This window comes from Mirounga angustirostris, unplaced genomic scaffold (genome assembly GCF_029215605.1).
Source record: "Mirounga angustirostris isolate CCGP_5_RB_7025 unplaced genomic scaffold, mMirAng1.0.hap1 SCAF_1, whole genome shotgun sequence".
Lineage (NCBI taxonomy): Eukaryota > Metazoa > Chordata > Mammalia > Carnivora > Phocidae > Mirounga > Mirounga angustirostris.
The window spans coordinates 181,982,368-182,002,067 of record NW_026991709.1 but is presented as its reverse complement, the minus strand read 5'-3'; the positions used below and the strand labels follow the sequence as shown (position 1 = coordinate 182,002,067).

At 39.2% G+C, this 19,700-nt stretch overlaps 1 long non-coding RNA gene across 1 annotated transcript; it reads right to left on the bottom strand.

Annotated features, from left to right (window-relative positions):
* Window positions 1-1,849: 1,849 nt before the first annotated feature.
* Window positions 1,850-11,833, bottom strand: LOC135362307 (uncharacterized). The gene is made up of 3 exons (XR_010406855.1): window positions 11,708-11,833; window positions 7,598-7,716; window positions 1,850-1,865 (listed from the first exon to the last, which is right to left on the bottom strand). It is a non-coding gene; the product is annotated as an uncharacterized LOC135362307 (long non-coding RNA).
* Window positions 11,834-19,700: the final 7,867 nt, after the last annotated feature.

Here is a 19,700-nt window from a genome sequence, read left to right as displayed (position 1 = left end):
AAACAAAACAAAACAAAAATCCTAAATAAATTCATGGATCTCTTTGTTATTCAATACAAGTGTATTGAATGGTTTTATAAAACAATTTAATCTTTTCAATGTACTTAAAAGTGGAAAACTATTGTTTTTATAATTATACAATATGCACCTAAGATAAAATGACAATATACCTACAGGAAGAAAAATTATAGGATGAGATCCACCCTGACTTAGAAGATTTCCAGCTGTTGTCATTTATGTAGCAGTAAGCATCACCTGGCTGAATTCTAGAACCTGCAACTGGTGCCGGTCCTATTGGAATCTCTAAGGGCTATCATTTTTAGATCTTTTCTGGAGACATTTGCACATGATTTTTAAATTTTCTTCAATATCAAATCTTAATAATTTGGGAAGCCTTTCTTCCTCCACCAAACTACAGAAAACCACCTGTTTCAACAAAGTTGTTCAATAAAAATTTTCTCATTTGTAAGAAGTAACATTTGTTAACATGAGAAGCTCCATAACCCCATGAGAGTTTTCCGTTTCGACCAGCTAGTTATAGCCAGGCCAAGTCCATTGTGCTGTGGGGTAATCAGAACAGGCACTACAGTATCTCAAGGAGTTTACATGAAGTCAACATAGGAAAATGAGTTGAATGTTCCAAAGATGACTTTTAAAAAAATCTATTATAAATGTAAGCTTGTGTGTAGAATGGTTAATTATAACAGTTAATTGTGCCACTTAAAAATGATCGAAAAAATGCATTCAAAAGATAAGGATTTATATTGTGGTTTTTAAGGCACCTTCCTAAATCTAAATATATAACAATAATCATCACAGCAATTATATAGACATAAACCCTTTCCTTTGCAAAGCTCAGAGGTCAAGCAAACAAACCTCCAGAGACTTGAATCTCTCTTTCTCTCTCACACGTGTACACACCCTCAGGAGACCAGGAGACTCCAGTAAGTGGAAAATCTAGGGGCTTTTCTGTATCTCTAAAAGGGAACAAAGGCTGTATTCTCATTATTTCCCCCAAGGAAGTACTGAAGTACAGAATATCATCTTTTCCCTCAAAATGCTCCCTAAAATTGGGTATCTAAGACTGAAGGCCGAAGTTCAAAAACTGCCCTGGAGCTTTCTGACTTCATTTTTGTCCAACCTCATATTGTATAAAAGGACCGATTTCTGAAAAGCCAGATGACAGAAACCACAGGTAAAATTCTACTAAAGGAGCCTGCATTGTATTATTGTCCAACGCCTGACTCCGAAACTGAAATGGATTCCAAGAAGCTCATATTCATCAAATACATCTGAAATCCACCTCGGTTTAGCTTTATTTCTCGATGCACTGGAGTATCAAAACCCATTTTCCGAAAGATCAAGACGTGGCCACATTTCAAAAGTCGTGAAAAATGCCTAGAGATGACGAACGTTTACTCTCACACAAAGAACACACCTTGCAAGAGACAACTAGATTCCTAGTGGGCAGAAGAGACGGTCAGCAACCTTCCAACAGAGCGTGACCTTTAATTCCGAGCAGCGCTAGGTGGCAGAAGAGAGTCGGCTAGGCGTCCAGGCTCTCCAGGCAGCTCTAGCTGGTGCTGCTCTCACCCTCGCCTTCTCTGCCTTCAAAGAGAAGCCTTTTGGCCAACGCGACTTCCAACAGCGGCTTCTTCGTTACGGGAAAACTGCTGTGAGCTAAATACAACTCTTTGGAACGTTCACTGCAGCTTATGTGACTGGTGGGATGAAGCCCACATTGAAGGGACCTACCTGGACAGCCGTGTTCTCCAGGCTAGCAGATGACGCGTCACGATGCAGTCCCACATCAATAAGAGAAACACCACGGGGGGGTCGGGGGTGGGGAGCTGTTGGGGACCCCTCTGCCCCGCAGGAGAAAAAAAAAAAGCTGAATTACTTTCATATGCCGAATCTTGACTGTGGGGAGCAAGTTCTGAGATGGTGCCTGCTTTGTGGCGTGCTGTGGACTGAAATTAGTTTCGGCTGAAACCGCCTTGATTGGAAACCGGCTTGATTGGAAGGTCCACGTGGGGGGAGGAGGGGTTGCAGGCAGAACAGGTGTGTGTTTGCACGCAGTTGCTCTGAGCATCTTTTGATGGTATTCACGAAACTGGAAAAAGAGGTTCTTCTAGGAATCATGAGTTGGTAACTACCCAACCATCCTTCTCTTTGTTTCAAAAGGAGGATAATAACAGTACCTATTTAAGGGTTGTTGAGAGGAGTCAATGAGATAGGTGTCCATGAAAAGTGCTGTGTATAGTGCTTAGTCAATAAAGTCCTCAGTAAATGTTGCCTATCTGTGTTACCACCATCAAACAAGACAGGCAATGGGAAGGGTTTAGTCCAAGAACAGCCATCATCATCATCATCATCATCATCATCATCGTTACAGCTCTCCTTATGCCCTCTATGCTTCATCCAAACCAGGTGACTTGGTATTACTGCAGGGACACCCCATAATTTCTCTCCTCTCTGGTATCTAGAACATAATCTTCACAGCCTTTGCTCTGGAATTATATGAAGGTGAGTCTGAAATCTGCCTCTGCCATTAACCAGCCATGTAACTTTGGGCAACGGGTCTCATCTTCCGGAGTCTGTTTCCCCACCAGAAAAACAAGGATAGTAATAGGACTTTCCTCCATAGGTTATCTATGAGAATGAGACGCCATGCTGTCTGGTAAAGAGTGAGTATTCACCAGATGTTAGCTCCTTTTAGTAGTATTAGTATTACTATTCACTTGGCTTGGCATAGTCTCCCCATCTAAAACTTAGTTTCTTTACTGCTCGGTTTTAAAATCTCCTCCATTCATCCACATGAGACTAAGTGTACCGCCATGATTAGAAACCTGGAGTTTTGTGTGACAGTGATCTGGAGTTCAGTCTCAGCTTTGCCGTTTGTTAGCTAGGTAACTTTGGATAAGTTATAATATTGTCACTGAGTCTCAGTTTATTCTTCTGTAAAATGTGGATAATTGTAGAATCTATATAATCGAGGGTAAATGAAGGTTATACATGGAAATCCACTTAAAATGTTAGAAGTTTCAATAAAGGTTAGTTCATATTAGCACTCCTGGTAACAACATAGGTAACACCATCATCAAGCCTTGGTGATGGGGATACTAAATGTAGTTCTTGAATTCAGAGTAGGGTTTGAGTATAAGGTTGGGGAAAAGGCGCTGAGGCAAGAAAAAAAAGTCAGAACTGAGGAAGAAGGGGAAGGTTGGAAGAACCAGAGAGTGGTTCAGTTTGGCCTCATGAAGCACTAAATGTGTGCTTAGGGTAACCATCTGTCCTGGTTTGCCTGGGGCTGATGGGCTCTCCAGGAAAGCAGTACTTTCAGTACTAAAACTGGGTAAGTTCTGGGAAAATCAGGGTGAGTTTATCACCCTACACTTAGAGGACTGTAGCCCAGCAAACATGGGTCTTGAAGGCCATTTTAAGGGGGTTAGGCTGTGTTTGTAAGAAATAGGGAGCTCTTGAAAGTTCTTGAGTAAGGGAGTAACTGATCAGAAGTCTATTTCAGTAAGTCAATCAGAGAAAGACAGGTATCATATGACCTCACTGATACAGGAATTTTTAATCTCAGGAAACAAACTGAGGGTTGCTGGAGTGGTGGGGGGTGGGAGGGATGGAGTGGCTGGGGGATAGACATTGGGCAGGGTATGTGCTATGGTGAGCACTGTGAATTGTGTAAGACTGTTGAATCTCAGATCAGTACCCCTGAAACAAATAATACATTATATGTTAGAGAAGAAGAAGAAGAAGAAGAAGAAGAAGAAGAAGAAGCAGAAGAAGATAGCAGGAGGGGAATAATGAAGGGGGGGAAATCGGAGGGGGAGACAAACCATGAGAGAATATGGACTCTGAAAAACAAACTGAGGGTTCTAGAGGGGAGGGGGTGGGAGGATGGGTTAGCTTGGTGATGGGTATTAAAGAGGGCACGTTCTGCACGGAGCACTGGGTGTTATGCACAAACAATGAATCATGGAACACTACATCAAAAACTAATGATGTAATGTATGGTGATTAACACAACATAATAATAATAAAAAAAAGAAGGAGCGCCTGGGTGGCTCAGTTGGTTGGGCGACTGCCTTCGGCTCAGGTCATGATCCTGGAGTCCCTGGATCGAGTCCCGCATCGGGCTCCCTGCTCGGCGGGGAGTCTGCTTCTCCCTCTGACCTTCCCCACTCTCATGTGCTCTCTCTCATTCTCTCTCTCTAATAAATAAATAAAAATCTTTAAAAAAAATAATTAAAAAAAGAAGTCTATTTCAGGAGTCTACAGAAGGAAGATTTTACCTCTCTTTCCCGCCAAATCAGTTTGCTCCTTCCTACTCTTCTCACAGGCCTTTATTGGTCTGTCCTCTGGTATTTATCACATGGTATCTGTGTTACAGATTTGTGTGTGTCCTCATAATCTTACACTGTAACTTCTTTGCTATCAGGATTGGGTCTTTACTATTTTCTCTTCATGTTATCTTACACATAATATAAGTTCAATCAGTATCTAATTAAGTTGATTAAAACCTATGATTCTTTGCAATACAATATTAATTGATTCTTACTGTTCATCTCAGTTCAAACTCAAACATCAGTTTTCTGTCGCCTAGTCATTATTCTTCAGGGGACACAAAAAGTCAATCTATTAAAATACTGTTTGGTAAATATACACACAAAATAATTTTCTGTAACATGTAAGGGAGTATTCTCCCCACCCCACCCCCCCGGTAAAATTTTAAATTGAAGACATTTTTCTTATTCATTCATTCATTCATTCATTCCCTCAACCACCAAATGTAGCTTTAATAGTACAATGTGTTTGTTCCTGTCCTGGAACCCAAGACACAGGTAAAAAAACTAAAGTCCTTCAACTTATTTGGTGGCCAAATTCCTGTAAGGCAGAGCACCAGGGTAGAGTTTCCATGCAAATTTCAAGTTAGATCAAGGTCATTTTCAAATGCTTAACTATCCCCATCAAAAGGTATGTTTTAAGTACTATCAAATCAACAAATCAAGTAAAAAGCATTTATTTATTTCTATACATAAGTGACTTTGGAGAAAACCAAGATATTAGCCAGTGTGAAAATATAGCATGGTGGGGATTCTAGGGTCAGAAAGACATGGGTTCAAATCTCAGCTGTGCATCTCACTTACTTACCTGGACAAAATATTAACCACTCTTGTCCTCAGTTTCTTTATAGTCAAAATGGGAATAAAACAGTATCTATCTCACAGGATTGTTATAAGAATAAACGAGATAATGTGTGTGAGGCACTTAGCATCATGAACACATTTTATGCAAGGAATATGTTCCTGAAACTCTCAAATAATGTAAGACTGAGCCAGGCAAACGATGGAGTATGTTTACTAGATAAACAGGGACTTCTTTGTAACCAGTTCATTCATTCATTTATTCATTTATTCAATCACACAGTTTATAATCATTTGCTGACCAAGCTTTGACATTATGTGATTCTTTTTTTTTTTTTTTAAAGATTTTACTTATCCATTTGAGAGAGCAAGCGAGAGAGAGCACAAGCAGGGGCCAGGGGTGGGAGAGGGAGAAGCAGGCTCCCCACTGAGCAGGGGGAGCTCAACGTGGGGCTTGATCCTAAGACTCTGGGATCATGACCTGAGCCGAAGGCAGACGTCCAACCAACTCAGCCACCCAGACACCCCAAATTGTGTGATTCTTGACAAATTTGGGGTTCCTGTGTTGGGTTGGGTTCCTGGGAGGCAGACTCTGAGTAGAGAAGTTTATTAAGGAATGATATTGAGATCAGTACGTACGGGAGAGGGGAAAGGAGCAGGCCTAGCACAGGCCCCAGTCAATCCCACAGGATGCTATTTTAGGATATCCAATGTTAGGGCTTTCCTATCCCTGTTTTAACCAGTCCTTGGAGGGAAAGTCCTCTGGCCTTGAGCAAAGGCAGCTCTCTTCAGATGAGGCAATCTCCTGAGACACTGACCTGAGGCCTATCAGCCCATTTCAGGGCTGGCAAATGGGTGAATAACTCCCAGATAGGGGGGATCTCAGCAGTGTAGCACCCCATTCACTACATGAGGGATTGTCAAGATTGCAGACGTTGTACATAAAGTGAAAGTTTATATTTTTAAGTGACAGTTTCAAAATTATAGACATCATTAACCTTACTGTGTAGGTTCCCTATTACTACCATTTTGTCACCTTTAGCTAACGCTTAATTGCTCATCTACTTAATGGTACCTATCTTATAGCATTTTGGTAAAGATTAAAAATCATATAGTGTATGTAAGGTACTCTGCAAACTTCCTGGCACACAGCAAATGTCTGGTATGTGTTAGCTGTTTTTATTAAGAGAAGGTCTAGGAATACAGAAGGACTCAGTAATAAGTGAAAAAAAGGAAACTATGTCAGAATTCTAAAACTTACAGACTGACTTAAAGCACTGAGTCTGTCACTGGCAAAGTTTACATTATGGTATTTGACTAGTGGGTGTCTCAGTCTAGTTTTATGTCAACATTAAATAAAGGTTTGGGTTTTGGCACCTAGTGGGAAGTCTCAGCTAGACTGTTAACGTTCTTCTGTCCTTCTTATGAGAAGGTAATTTGAGAATGTTAGAATTACACTCTGTCCATTTGGGAAATGAACATGTAAACAATGATGACAAGAGAGGGATAGAACCAAGATACAATAAAGGATCTAAGTTCAAAATATAGGGTATGTATCTCCCAACTAGGTTGTCATACCAAGCTATTTTTTAGTATTTATAATCTTGCTTGAATCCTTAGAACATGAGTTCTCTTAGGCAGAGATTAAATTTCTGTAATTGCTTTTTAACTTACTGAACATAGTATCAACACTAATGGACAGATGAGAATGTTCCTTTTGACTGTCTTAGTAAGGGGAATGGTAATTTTTTTAAAGTGTAATTTGGGGTGCCTGGGTGGCTCAGATGGTTAAGCATCTGCCTTCGGCTCAGGTCATGATCCCGGGGTCCTGGGATCGAGCCCCACATTGGGCTCCTGGCTCAGCAGGGAGTCTGCTTCTCCCTCTCCCTCTGCCTCTCCCCCGCTCATGCTCTCTCTCTCTATATATATCTCTGTGTCTCAAATGAATAAATAAAATCTTAAAAAAAATTAAAAAATAAAGTGTAATTCATGTACCTATTTATAAAGATAGATTCAAAACAAAGTCTTCCTACTGTTGAACTGCTCCTTTCCCTGTCCCTAAAATAAGATTCAAATGCTTATTTGGGGATTAGGAATCATGTACTATTCTCATTTTATCTTGTTTTGTTGTTTTGTTTTTAGCCCCACAAATACCTAGTGGAATACAGTGGGTGCTCAATAAAAATTTGTTGAATGACAGACACCTGGCCGGCTCAGTCAATGGAACATGTGACTCTTGATCTCAGGGTCCTGAGTTCAGGCCCCATGTTGGGTGTAAAGCCTACTTAAAAAAAATTGTTGAATGAATGAATGAATTTCAGAGTTGGAAATGACATTAGAAATAATACAGTCCTCATTTTAGAATAATGTTCAGATAGACAGAGGCTGTCTGAGTTAGAGCAAGGACCTAGGGCTCAGCAACCCCCAAGCAAGGTTCTTACCACCACAAAACACTTTCGGCCTTCTGTGCTCTAAAAACCCTTGTAAATCTGCTCAGATCATTGCTTGGCAGCCATTCCTATCCAGGCATTCATTTCTTGAGATATTTTCTTCTCCAAAGCTAGAAATAAAACAGAGCATGCTTTCCTCATTTACAGCCCATCAAGTAATATTAACATGTCCTAGGTACCCTCACACTTTTTTTCTTTCATATCTTTGTGAAATTTCCTTTTATTTGTAGGAAGTGTCAAATGCCTTCTTTAATCAATCCCCATAACTCTGAGGTTCTTTTTATCTAATTCCACAAATTCAGAATAGGTCAGAAATGAGGATGGAAGCAGGTTTCAGAGGTGTAAATCTTTAACAAATGTATTATAAATAACTATATAGTCATCAAAAGAGAAAAATATTTTTCAAAAATCATCCATGATCTCACAACTCTAACAAAAATGATAATAGCATTCTGGTGAATTTCTTAGCCATATTTTCACATAATCAGAGTGTGCTGATAACTGTAAATTCTACTTTTTCACTCAACATTATATCATTGGTATTTCCATATTTTAATATAACCTTCATGACTACAATTTTCATTGATTGTACAATGTTCCCTTGAATGCATACATCACAATTGTTGGGGAGGAAGAATTTCCTTTATCCCTCAAGGTCCTTCTAGCTGGACTTAGAATCACATTCACATGAGAAAGATTAACAGGAGAAAATAAAATTTAATAGTGTATGTATGGGAAATACACACCGACAAGGAAATTCTAAACAGTAAGGCAACATAAGGCTTGTATGAGCTAAGAAAAGGTTATGAGTCAGAGATGCAAAAGAGAGAAAGAACATTAGCAGGAAGGTGAGAGGAGGTGTTTGTAAAACAAAGGTTGCCCTCTTACACAGATAAGTTTATTAGGTAAAGAAGAATCTCTTAATAGCTCTCTTCTTGGTACAAGCTGGCAGTTAAGTGGGAGGTGAAGAGCTTTTCCTAAATCTGCTGGGTTTTGATTGCTTTCCTTTCAAAATAATGTTCATGCCAAAGTGGCTCATCTTGGGGGCAACCTGCCCTTGGCCTCTTCACAACTGATTTAACTGTTTCCCTAAAGGTGGACCTAAATGCTTTCTCTAATCATTTGATATTATAAATCAAGTAGGGATGAGTATTTTGGGTCACATAGCTTTTTCCATGTTTTGGATTGTTTCCTTAGGAAAGTTCCCAAAGTAGAATTACTGAGTCAAAGAGAATGGACATTTTTATGGCTGTTAAAGCACATATTGCCAAATTCCTGGGTGAAGGGATGTAATTCTGAGTTTAATTAAGTTAGGTAAGGGGGCAGCAATGGGGGTTTCCTGTGATCAGTGTTGCCAGGCAACCAATTGAATCCAATAGTGTGAACAGAGAGGGTTGTTTTGAGCAAGGTCCACCTTTTCAGCCAGCCTATGGAGACTCATCAGAACTGTGGTGGGTGAGATAGTTATTTCTTAGAAATCTGCATTTGAAATTCTAGCTGAACTATATTGCAGTATTGACTTTTCTTAGTCCTGTTTTTAATCTGTGACAATTATCTAATAAGCAAACAAGAAAAAAAGGCTTTTTAGATAACACATTTTCATGTCATTCCTTCTAATGAGGTTAAGCAGGTTCCAAAGCTGAGATTTAAAGAGATGGAGTATTATGGCTCTGAACATTTCTGAACCCATTCAATCACATGTTCGGGAGCCACTGTGGCTTAGGCAGAGGCCCCTAGTCAGGTAGGGTCCTCAGGGGCCTCTGTTTACCATTAAGTGCATATAGTGGTGAGACAGAGAGTTTGTTCTTTGCCCTCAAGTGGTCAGCCTGAGGTAGGACCCTTAGAAACACATCTAGATGTCTGAATCAGTAGAAAGGGACCCCCAACTATTCTTCAACTACACACCTAATGATTGAGTAAATAGGCACTTTCTTTCCCTCATGTTTATTCCTCAAGGCAAAGAAGACTTTATGATGTCCCAGAGGGTGACTACAAGTAGATGAAGAATGTATAACACTTCTAACATTCGTGCATGCTTCATAGTTTTACAAGTGTTTTCACACACTTAACCTTCACAAGAGCCTTGAGAGTTTAGTGCTTTTATTCTCCCCATTCTACAGATGAAACAGTGAAGCCTCGAAAGCATCAGTGACTTTCCTTCAATCACTAGGCCGGGAAAAGGCTGAATCATGACTAAAATTCCTGCCTCTGAGTCTCAATCCTGTATGTATATTGCCCCCATCACCACAAAGTACCAATCATAGAAATGTATTAGGTGACTTTTAAAAATCCTGGAGCTGTTTTAAAGAAAACCTCAGAACATGAGAATTACAATTGATGGAAGATGCAAAGAAATAATTGAATTTGGGGTCAGAACATTCACAGAGCCCAAGGTAACAGAGAACTGGGGGAACAGAATAACCAACTTCCAATTCACAGGGGTAGCTATCACTGAGGCCCAAGAAGACACTGTGCTCAGAACGATCATGCCTTACAATGCCTATACCTTTTCCATTCAAACAGTTTCTCCCCATGCCCAATTTCTAATCATTTAGAAGACTGAGATTATACTCTTGATCTACAGCCAAGATTTCATAATTGCATACGCTTTGTGCTGTCTTGAAATCATCCGTGTGTCCTTCGGGATGTTCTTACAATTTTAAGAGATCTCTATGGATTATCTAAGCCAGCCCTCATTCTGCCAACGAATCTGGATTATTACCCACAAGAGGAAACTGAGGTCTGGAAGGTTGTGACTTGCTCAAGATCCTATATTCAGTCAAGGTAGAAGAGAGAGGAAAAAAGTGGGCTCCCTACAGGTAAGGGGCTTTCTCCACCATAATTGAGGGGAACCAACCTTTTCCTCTTTCTACAGTCCTTTCTAGACAATAAAATAGAAATTCCACAAAATTGGAAAGGTTGAAACTATCACCTTTTCAACACCTCATGAAAAGAGAAATGAATTAATGAGATGATGAAAACTCCGCCATCCATGGTCTGTATTTTTCTGCTAAGAGACACTGATGAGTTCAACATTGTTCTGTTTCTGTGGTTTCACTCTCTCCATCTCCCTGGACTCCCTGTGCTGATAAGATACAGATCTCTCTTCCTTCAGATTTGAAGGGAAGCATTCAGAATTCTCCTTTTGCCATTTGTCCATATTATGTTCTCCGCTCAGGCTTGGCCAGATAGAAAGCTAGTACACTTATCCCTGAGCTTTCTATACCAAATCTCAATGTGTTTAGGATCCAGAGGGAGGTAAAGGTATGAATTAACTGGCTTCCTTAGGAACTTTAACAATTTCCAAATATTTACTTCCTATATATTTTGACCAACTTAATTCTTACATACATATAATAGAGGCTCTCTTAACGAACCTCCACTTAGGAGCTTGCCAGGTCAACTAATGCTCTGTAATCCAGGGTTGCTCAACCTCAGTACTACTAACATTTGGAGCCAGATAACTCTTTGTTGCAAAAGGCTGTCCTGAGCATGGCAGGTTGTTAAACAGCATTCCTGGCCTCCACCAATTAGATGCTAGTACCACTCTCTTCGTTGGGATAGCCAAACATATTTCCCGACATTGCCAAATGTCTCCTGAAGGGCAAAATCACCTCTTGTGAAGAAGCACTGCTCTAAACCATCAACTACACAGAATGCTTGATAATCTGGGCCCGCGGAAACCTCCAGGTTAGAAGATTCCCCTCCAAGATGCCCATGTCCTCCTTATCCCATTAGTTGAGCTGTAGACTTATCAAGTGTCATTTATATATTTCAAATATTTTATGTCGGCTGCACTCTTGTGATTTGTATGTCACATAAATAACACATAATTCAATGAGATATGAGAGCAAAATAAGAGAACTTTTATTTCTATTCTAAGATGATGATTAGAAAAGTCTCCATATGACAGAAACAAATGATATTTCTTTACCACATCTCTTGTCTCCAGGATAAACAAAAAAGCAACAATTCCCAGCCTCCCCCACAGTTAGGGGGAATCAATATGATTAAGTTTGGGTAAGTAGAATGTTGGCAAAAAACATGAACACCATTTCTTTGTCTGGCACTTAAAACTCCCCTTGCTCTCACTTGTTGTACCTGCAAAGAATCCAGAAGAGGTCTCTGATGTCCTAAGGTGGAGGCTGGCAAACTTTTTCTGTAAAAGGCCAGATTGTAAACATTTTCAGATTCATATATTTTTTTCTTTTTCTAAAAACAAAAACAAAAACAAAACAAAACCCAATCCTTTAAAAATGTAGAAACTGTTCTTAGCTTATAGACAATACAAAACAAACCAGGAGCTGGATTTGGCTTACGGGCAGTAATTTGTCAACCCCTGCCTTAGGACATAATGGTGCAATACTTCTTTCTATAAAGACACTTAAAAAAAAAAATCCTGTCAAATTAGGTATGGCTAAAACAAGTGTAAAATATTACAGGGGACCATAAAAGCCTAGAATGATTCTGCATGTAGTTGTTTCAAATCTCTTTAAATTCTCATTCTACTTTAAAGAAACTGAAAATGGAAACCATAGACTTTGCAATACAGATACTGTGTAAGGAAGAAAAATAGCGCAGACTCCAAATGACAGAGTTAGTCCAAGATGAGACTCTGGTTTTACACTAAAAGACTGGTGAAAAGAATGTTTATGCTTTGAATTCAAATTAGAAGTTTAAACTCTGTATCATGTTGGTATGACTCTCTTTTAATAGACTTTTTATTCAAGTAAGAAGGCTTCTATTTTAACTCTCTTTGTGTGAAAACCAACTGAGAGGAGATGTCAGGAAAGCCTTAAAAGAAATAGGACAGTACCACAATACTGAATCCTCTGTTCTGGGTCTTGGCTTAGATATCAGCTTTCCCAGGAATTTATGATAATACAATTGTGGCAATGTTCTACATGCAGAAATATTAGAATCTCTAAATGTTTGCTATACAAGGGTGTACAAAAAGAACAGTTAGTATAGTTTATTTAATATAAATGAACATGGGCCAGGAATAAGAATAGGCTAAAGAACATTTAAAAAAACAATCTAGTCATCATTCACATGAATGTGTCTACCTAGTATAATATACCTTAAGTTAAAATAGAGCCATTCACCATGTGAAAAGCTTACACAGACTAGCTTTAGTGTTTACAAAGTACTAACTATATAGCTTACAGCATCCTCTCTTTTCTGAAATTCCTATCAGCTTTCATAACAAAATATTTGCAATTGTCAGCATGGACTGCCATAGTAAGAGGCCATGAACTAGGTGGCTTGAACAACAGAAATTTATTTTCTCTCAGTTCTGGAGGCTGGTAAGTCCAAGACCAAGAGGAAAGTATGGATTTTTTTGTGTGTGTGTGTGTGAGAGCTTTCTTCCTGTCTCAGACATAAGGAAAAAATCCAGAATGGGAAAACAGCTGTATGAAGGAAAAAAGCATCAAAGAATATGATAAATATGTAGAAATGTAAGCAAACATTGATCATATAAAGCAATAATGGTAACGTAGGGTTTAAATTATGCCAGATAAAATTCCTGCAATCATGCCATTTATATCAATAGGGAGATACATGGAATTAAAATGTTTTTAAGGACCTTACATTTTCTGGAAAAAGGAAACAAGTAGAGATTAACAGTAGACCTTTATAAATCAACAATGTATCTTATATGCATTATAATGACTAAGATTATTTACTAAAGGAAAAGTGCTTATAACTTCCTAACAAAGGAAAGAAAATGGAATAAAAAAATACTTTATCAATTAAAAAAAGGAACAGAACAAATAGGGTGGGAAAAAATCTGATGCACATATAGTGATGTTAATATTTAAATTAAATACACAGCAATTACACTGAATCTAGAACTAACCGTTCTATTTCAAAATTTTCAGATTTGACTATAAAATATGTGCTATTCATATTAAAAGTACATGCCAACTTCAATGCAAGGATACAGTAAGGTTGAAAGTAAAAGGAGAAAAAAGTTAGACCATGTATATACCAATTAAAAAAAACTGTGTGGCTGTATTAATATCAGAAAAAATAGACTTTAAGATGAAAGGCATTACTTAAATTAGGAGTGTCACTTTGTAATGAAAAAGGTTGAATTTTCTAGAAAGAGAAAATAATTCTTAATTAGTATGTACCCCAAAATATAGCCAAAAGACATATCAAATTTATTTAAATGTATTTAAGTCATAAATCTATTCAAGCTTTCATATACATAATATATGCCCACCATTTCTCCATATAACTAATGTATATATTTCTACAGGGCAAAACATGGAGACTATTTGGTGACAAAGTATGCCAAAATAGGAGCTTTAAGATTTTTGCCTCAGAATAAGAAATAGGCATAGACTTGGCAACTCTTTTTTTTTAAATTTTTATTTATTTATTGAGAGAGAGAGAATGATAGAGAGCATGAGAGGGAGGAGGGTCAGAGGGAGAAGCAGACTCCCGCTGAGCAGGGAGCCCGATGCAGGACTCCATCCCGGGACTCCAGGATCACCACCCGAGCCAAAGGCAGTCGCCCAACCAACCGAGCCACCCAGGCGCCCTAGACTTGGCAACTCTTAAAATAACCTGAAGATACTGAGATTATGAGATTGGCATATAATATTATTCTTTCTATATGATTAGACTGTTGTTTTTCTAGAGTAAAAATGTTAAAACATACTATGGTTTGATGTTAGTTTATATTGTAATTTCATCAATCACCAGTCATCTCAGTAATATAGCAAAAGATTTAAAAACTAAAGCTGTTTCACCTTGTAGTAATGTACAAACGTGTGTATATGTGTAATAGTCAATGCAAGTACCTCACTCCAATTAATATGATAGTTTTAATTATTGAAGCCTGTGGAACATTAATTCACATTGACAACATGTTATGTTTTGAATAATTATAGCTTTATGTTATCCCTTATACTTTAACAAAAATTTATTCGGGGGGCGCCTGGGTGGCTCAGTCGTTAAGCGTCTGCCTTCAGCTCAGGTCATGATCCTGGGGTCCTGGGATCGAGTCCCGCATTGGGCTCCCCTGCTCGGCAGGAAGCCTGCTTCTCGCTCTCCCACTCCCCCTGCTTGTGTTCCCTCTCTCACTGTGTTTCTGTCAAATAAATAAAATTAAAAAAAAAATAAAAATATATATTTCAGGGGCGCCTGGGTGGCTCAGTCGTTAAGCGTCTGCCTTCGGCTCAGGTCATGATCCCAGGGTCCTGGGATCGAGCCCCGCATCGGGCTCCCTGCTCTCCCACCCCCCCTGCTTGTGTTCCCTCTCTGGCTATCTCTCTCTCTGTCAAATAAATAAAATAAAAAAAATCTTAAAAAAAAAAAATTTATTCGGTTTCTCACTGTGTCTTCCCATGGCAGGGAGAGAGAGAGCACAAACTCTCTGTGTCTCTGCTTAGAGGGTTTCAAGCCCATCACGGCCCCACCCACTCATGACCTCACCTAAAACTAATTATCTTCCAAAAGCCCTGTCTCCAAATACCTTCACAGTTGGGGGTGTTAAAAAGGAGAGAGGGGGCACCTGGGTGGCTCTGTCCATTGAGTATCTGACTATTGATTTCAGCTCGGGTCATGTGATGGAGCCCTATGTCAGGCTCCGCACTCAGCGTGGAGTCTGCTTGTCTTTCTCCCTCCTGCTGTGTCTGTCTCCTTGCTCACACTCTCTCTCTGTAAAAAAAATAAATTAATTGATTAATTAAATCTTAAAAAAAAGAGAGACAGAGACAGACAACAGGGTGGCACCCAAATGGCTCAGTCAATAGAGCATGTGACTCTTGATCTCTGCGTCAGGAGTTTGAGCCTCACGCTGGGGGTAGAGTTTACTTAAAAAAAAAAAGAGATGACAGGACCAAAATGGAATCACTTATGCCATGCCCATGTCTGCAGACTGAAACTATACCTAACCAGATTGCACTTTCAACCTTATCCAGGAATATAATCTTAGCTGGTCAGTCTGGAATTTCCTGGTTAGCATGAGGGAAGTCATCTTCTGATAGACTCCTTTTGTCCCCCAGAGGAAAAGAAAGGAGAGCTTGCCCGACATAATCTTTTTGTTGTTGTTTATGAGTTCCTTGTCTTTTTTTTTTTTAAGATTTTATTTATTTATTTATTTGACAGAGAGAGAGAGCACAAGTGGCAGAGTGGCAGGCAGAGGGAGAGGGAAAAGCAAGCTCTCTGCCGAGCAGGGAGCCTGACGCGGGGCTCGAACCCAGGACCCTGGGATCATGACCAGATGCTTAACCGACTGAGCCACCCAGGTGCCCCTATGAGTTCCTTGTCTTAAACACTTTTTGCCTTTAAAAACCGTCTCTCTTCTGTAGCTCTTTGGAGCTCCTTTCTTTTTGCTAGATGGGATGCTGATTACATGAATCATTCATTAAAGCCAATTAGATTTAAAATTTACTCAGTTGAATTTTTGTTATTTAACAGGGGTTAGGACTTTAACATATGAATTTTGGAGGGACACAATTCGGTCCACAGCATCATTCAACAAGGAGGTTGATGGGGTACAAACCACTACAATAAATTGTTAGGTCTTGCAAGCACTGAGTGCTAATTAAGCACTTTTTCTCTCAACACAATCTGTGGCTAGTTAGCCAAGCAGCTCAGAGCCCAGTGCTGTGAATCGAAGTGAACTCAGACTGAGTCATCCTTAAAAAAAAAAAAAAAAAAAAAAAGCATACCTTTATTTTTATCCTTTTGAATATGCCTTTTTGTTGGTAAGGAAAGGAACCAGTTGACATTGTGTGGCTAAGTCTGGAATCATCCCCTATCACTGCTGAAAACACACCCTGGGAAGAGAGGCATCCTCAGTATCATTTAACAAAGATTTGAATTCTGTGTTCCATCATATCCAAATGCTCTTTTATTTCTACCACATTTTCTCTAAGGAAAAAAAAAAACTAAGACAATTTTAATACCGTCTCATTTTAAGATTTCAAGCTTAGATCATAGAACTTCCTTCTTTCTACTACCTCACGAATCTGGGTTGTTTGGTCATTTATTTTTACTTTTTTTATTTGGAAATTTTAAACCTAAAGGATAACATTTTGCCACTTTTGCTATATTCTTGTGTCTGTGTATACTTTTATACTTATTATCTGTGCCAAACTCTGAAAATAAGTTGCAGGAATTATGACCCATCACTCCTAAAGACTTGAACCTACATTCTCTTTGAACAAAGATAATTACTTAGTAAACAGAACCCAGAGAATAAAAGAAAAAAAAAATCGTTGGTATTCACGAAGGACAGGTGTGAAAGGGGCCATTTTTTTAATGAAGAATTTGCATAGCAATTAAATTTCCCTTGTGACTGCAGGAACCTAGTAAATAAAAGAATTCCAAACTGGGTTTAGGCATGCTCCTCTGACCTGTTGTAGTCTGAGTAATTAAGAAACTGTTTGGATTGTATTTACACTACAAGCTTCAACCCCCTGAGGAGCCAGTGAGCTAACACAGGTGGAAAAATTAGCAATTTATTGATTTGGTACATTCCAAACATAGTTTGGAGACCCCAAACTGGGTACATTCTTGTAAATGATTGTACTGGCTTCCTCTCAGCCATCAGGATTAACATACTGCTGGGCCAGGGTTTGCCTTTTGATTCACAGATTAACAACTCACAAATATCCTTTTGCCAGGCATCACATCATCCTTCTGGAGTCAGTCATTTTGCAAGCCTCCGGCTCAGACCAGGAAACAAAACTTGCTGTCTGGGAACTAACTTTAAACCCAAATTCAAACACAAGTTGAGGTTGGAAGGTCAAAATTCCCTCAGTGTAGTTTACTTACAGCTTTCAATCTTCAAGTATAAAGAATTCATTTCACATGCCTCTCTTGCTTCTGCATTCATTTGTGTCTGTAAAAAGTTGTCTGACAAACTCCTTTAGTATCCCAGAGCTTCAAGACACCCCCTTTCCTTGGTCACTGGTGGTCCATCATTTCCTGACTACTCCTATCATGGTGGACTGTTCTTAGAAAAAGGTGACCCTGTCAAGGTCTTGCCATAGCCCTGATATAAAGCTTATTATCCATGGTCAGCATCTAATTATCTCATGCCACTTTTTTTTTTTTCCATTGGGACTAAACCTTGCTTCATTAAGTTGGCAGATATATTTATGGTGCTGTTTTGAAAAGCAATGCTTTAAATTTGAATTTCAAAGCCTTTTTGAAAAAAGAATTGAAAATACAGTCAACTCTCTCATGTGGATCTCAAAACAGATGTACAAGATGGGCACTTCTGAATAAAAGTACCATGCTTGAACATGAAATGTATGATGGTAGAGGACACTTGGGCTTCTGGGCACTGGTGTATATAATCTCAACTACAGACATTTGAAAGGCATGATTTTCATTTCAGTGGATTTAGGAGTGTGTGTGAGAAAGTTTGGAAATTACCGTAACCCAGAGTTTTTCAACATCAGCACTATAGATATTTGGGACCAGATAATTCTTTTTGGGGGGAGTTGTGCTGTGAATTGTAGGATATTTAGCAAACTCCCTGGCTCCCATGCAACACTCCAAAATGTGCCAACCAAAAATATCCTCTGGGGGCAAATTCACCCTGGTGGAGAACCCCTGTGATAGATGGCTTTGGTTCCATGTGATGGGGGAAAGTGATCTTAGCCACTGCTGGCTTGCTTTAAAGTCCTATGTGTGTACGCTACAGATTCCCTTCTTAACTGCCAGGTTCCTGAGAGTGGGTACTAGGCATTATCTATTCTTGTGTCACTAAAAGTATCTAGCACAGTCCTTGCATGGTATGTTCCTCATTGATGCTGGTTTCTGGCTTTCCTCCTTCTGGGAACGGTAGAATTAGACTTCCTATCCTATTTGTAGGAGCAGTTAAGTGTGGCCACATGACTTTCTTGGCAAATGAAATGGGAAGGGAAATGATGCATGTCTTTTCAGATGAAAACTTTAAAACCCAGGGCACGGTTTACCATAGGCTCTTGTTAAAGAGGGAGAATTTCCTCTGCCCTTCAATGTCCTTTCAGCTGGAGTAGGAATCAAATTGATGTGAAATAGATAAACAGGAGAACATCAAATTTAATAGCAAAAGTATGGAGAATCCACACAAATATGAAATTCCAAAGACAGTGAGGCAACAGGATACTTATATGAGCTAAGAGAGGGGTAGATGTTTGAGAATACAAAAGAGACAAAGACCATTAGCAGGAAGGTGGGAGGAGATGTTCAGAAAACAAAGTTTTCCCTGTTATGTAGCTAAATTTCTTCGGTAAAGAGGAATCTTTGTTAAAAGTTCTTTGTCAATAGCAGGCAATTGAATGGGAGGTAAAGAGCTTTTCCTGAATCTGCTGGGTTTTGATTTCTTTTAACTCAAAATAACGTCCATACGAGAGTGGCCCATCTTGGGGCAGCCTGCTCTTGGCACCTTCATTTTCTTTCTGGTGTAGTGACCAAGAACATTTGCATGGTGGCTGCTCCATCAGTCTGGGTCTCTGAGTGAGTGCAGTGAACAGAATCCCCGCTTGCCTATGTTGAGCATTAGCAAGAGTGAAAAATGAAATTTTGGTGATTTAAGCTACTAGAAGTATGGGGTTGTTCGTTATCAATCCCATACTTTAGTCTGTCCTTACATATACATGAGGGTTTTAATGTCACAGACATTTGCATTCACAACACCTATGAGGGTGGTTTGATTCCTCTTCTCTTACTGTTAGCAAGGCTAGAGATCACTGATGATGAGTCTATGCCACAGTATTGAAGTGGGAAAATAGCTGTATCACACGTTCCTGCTCAGGTTTAACTATGAATAAGCTGCAAATAGGTTAATATGCCATGAAAAATTAAAAAAAATTAATTGCAGTTATTATTTGCAATCATTAAATATATATATATATATATATATATATATATATATTTAACCATTTTATTTAATGATTTAGTGGTTCTCAACTTGGGACAATTTTCCCCATAGGGGATCTTTGGGGACGTTTTTGGTTGTCACATCTTTGTGGGAGGTGCTACTGGCATCTGGTGGGTAGAGACCAGGGATGCTGCTAAGTACCTAATAATGTACAGGACAGCCACTCCCCCCCCCCGCCCCCCAGCACAAAGAGTAATCTGG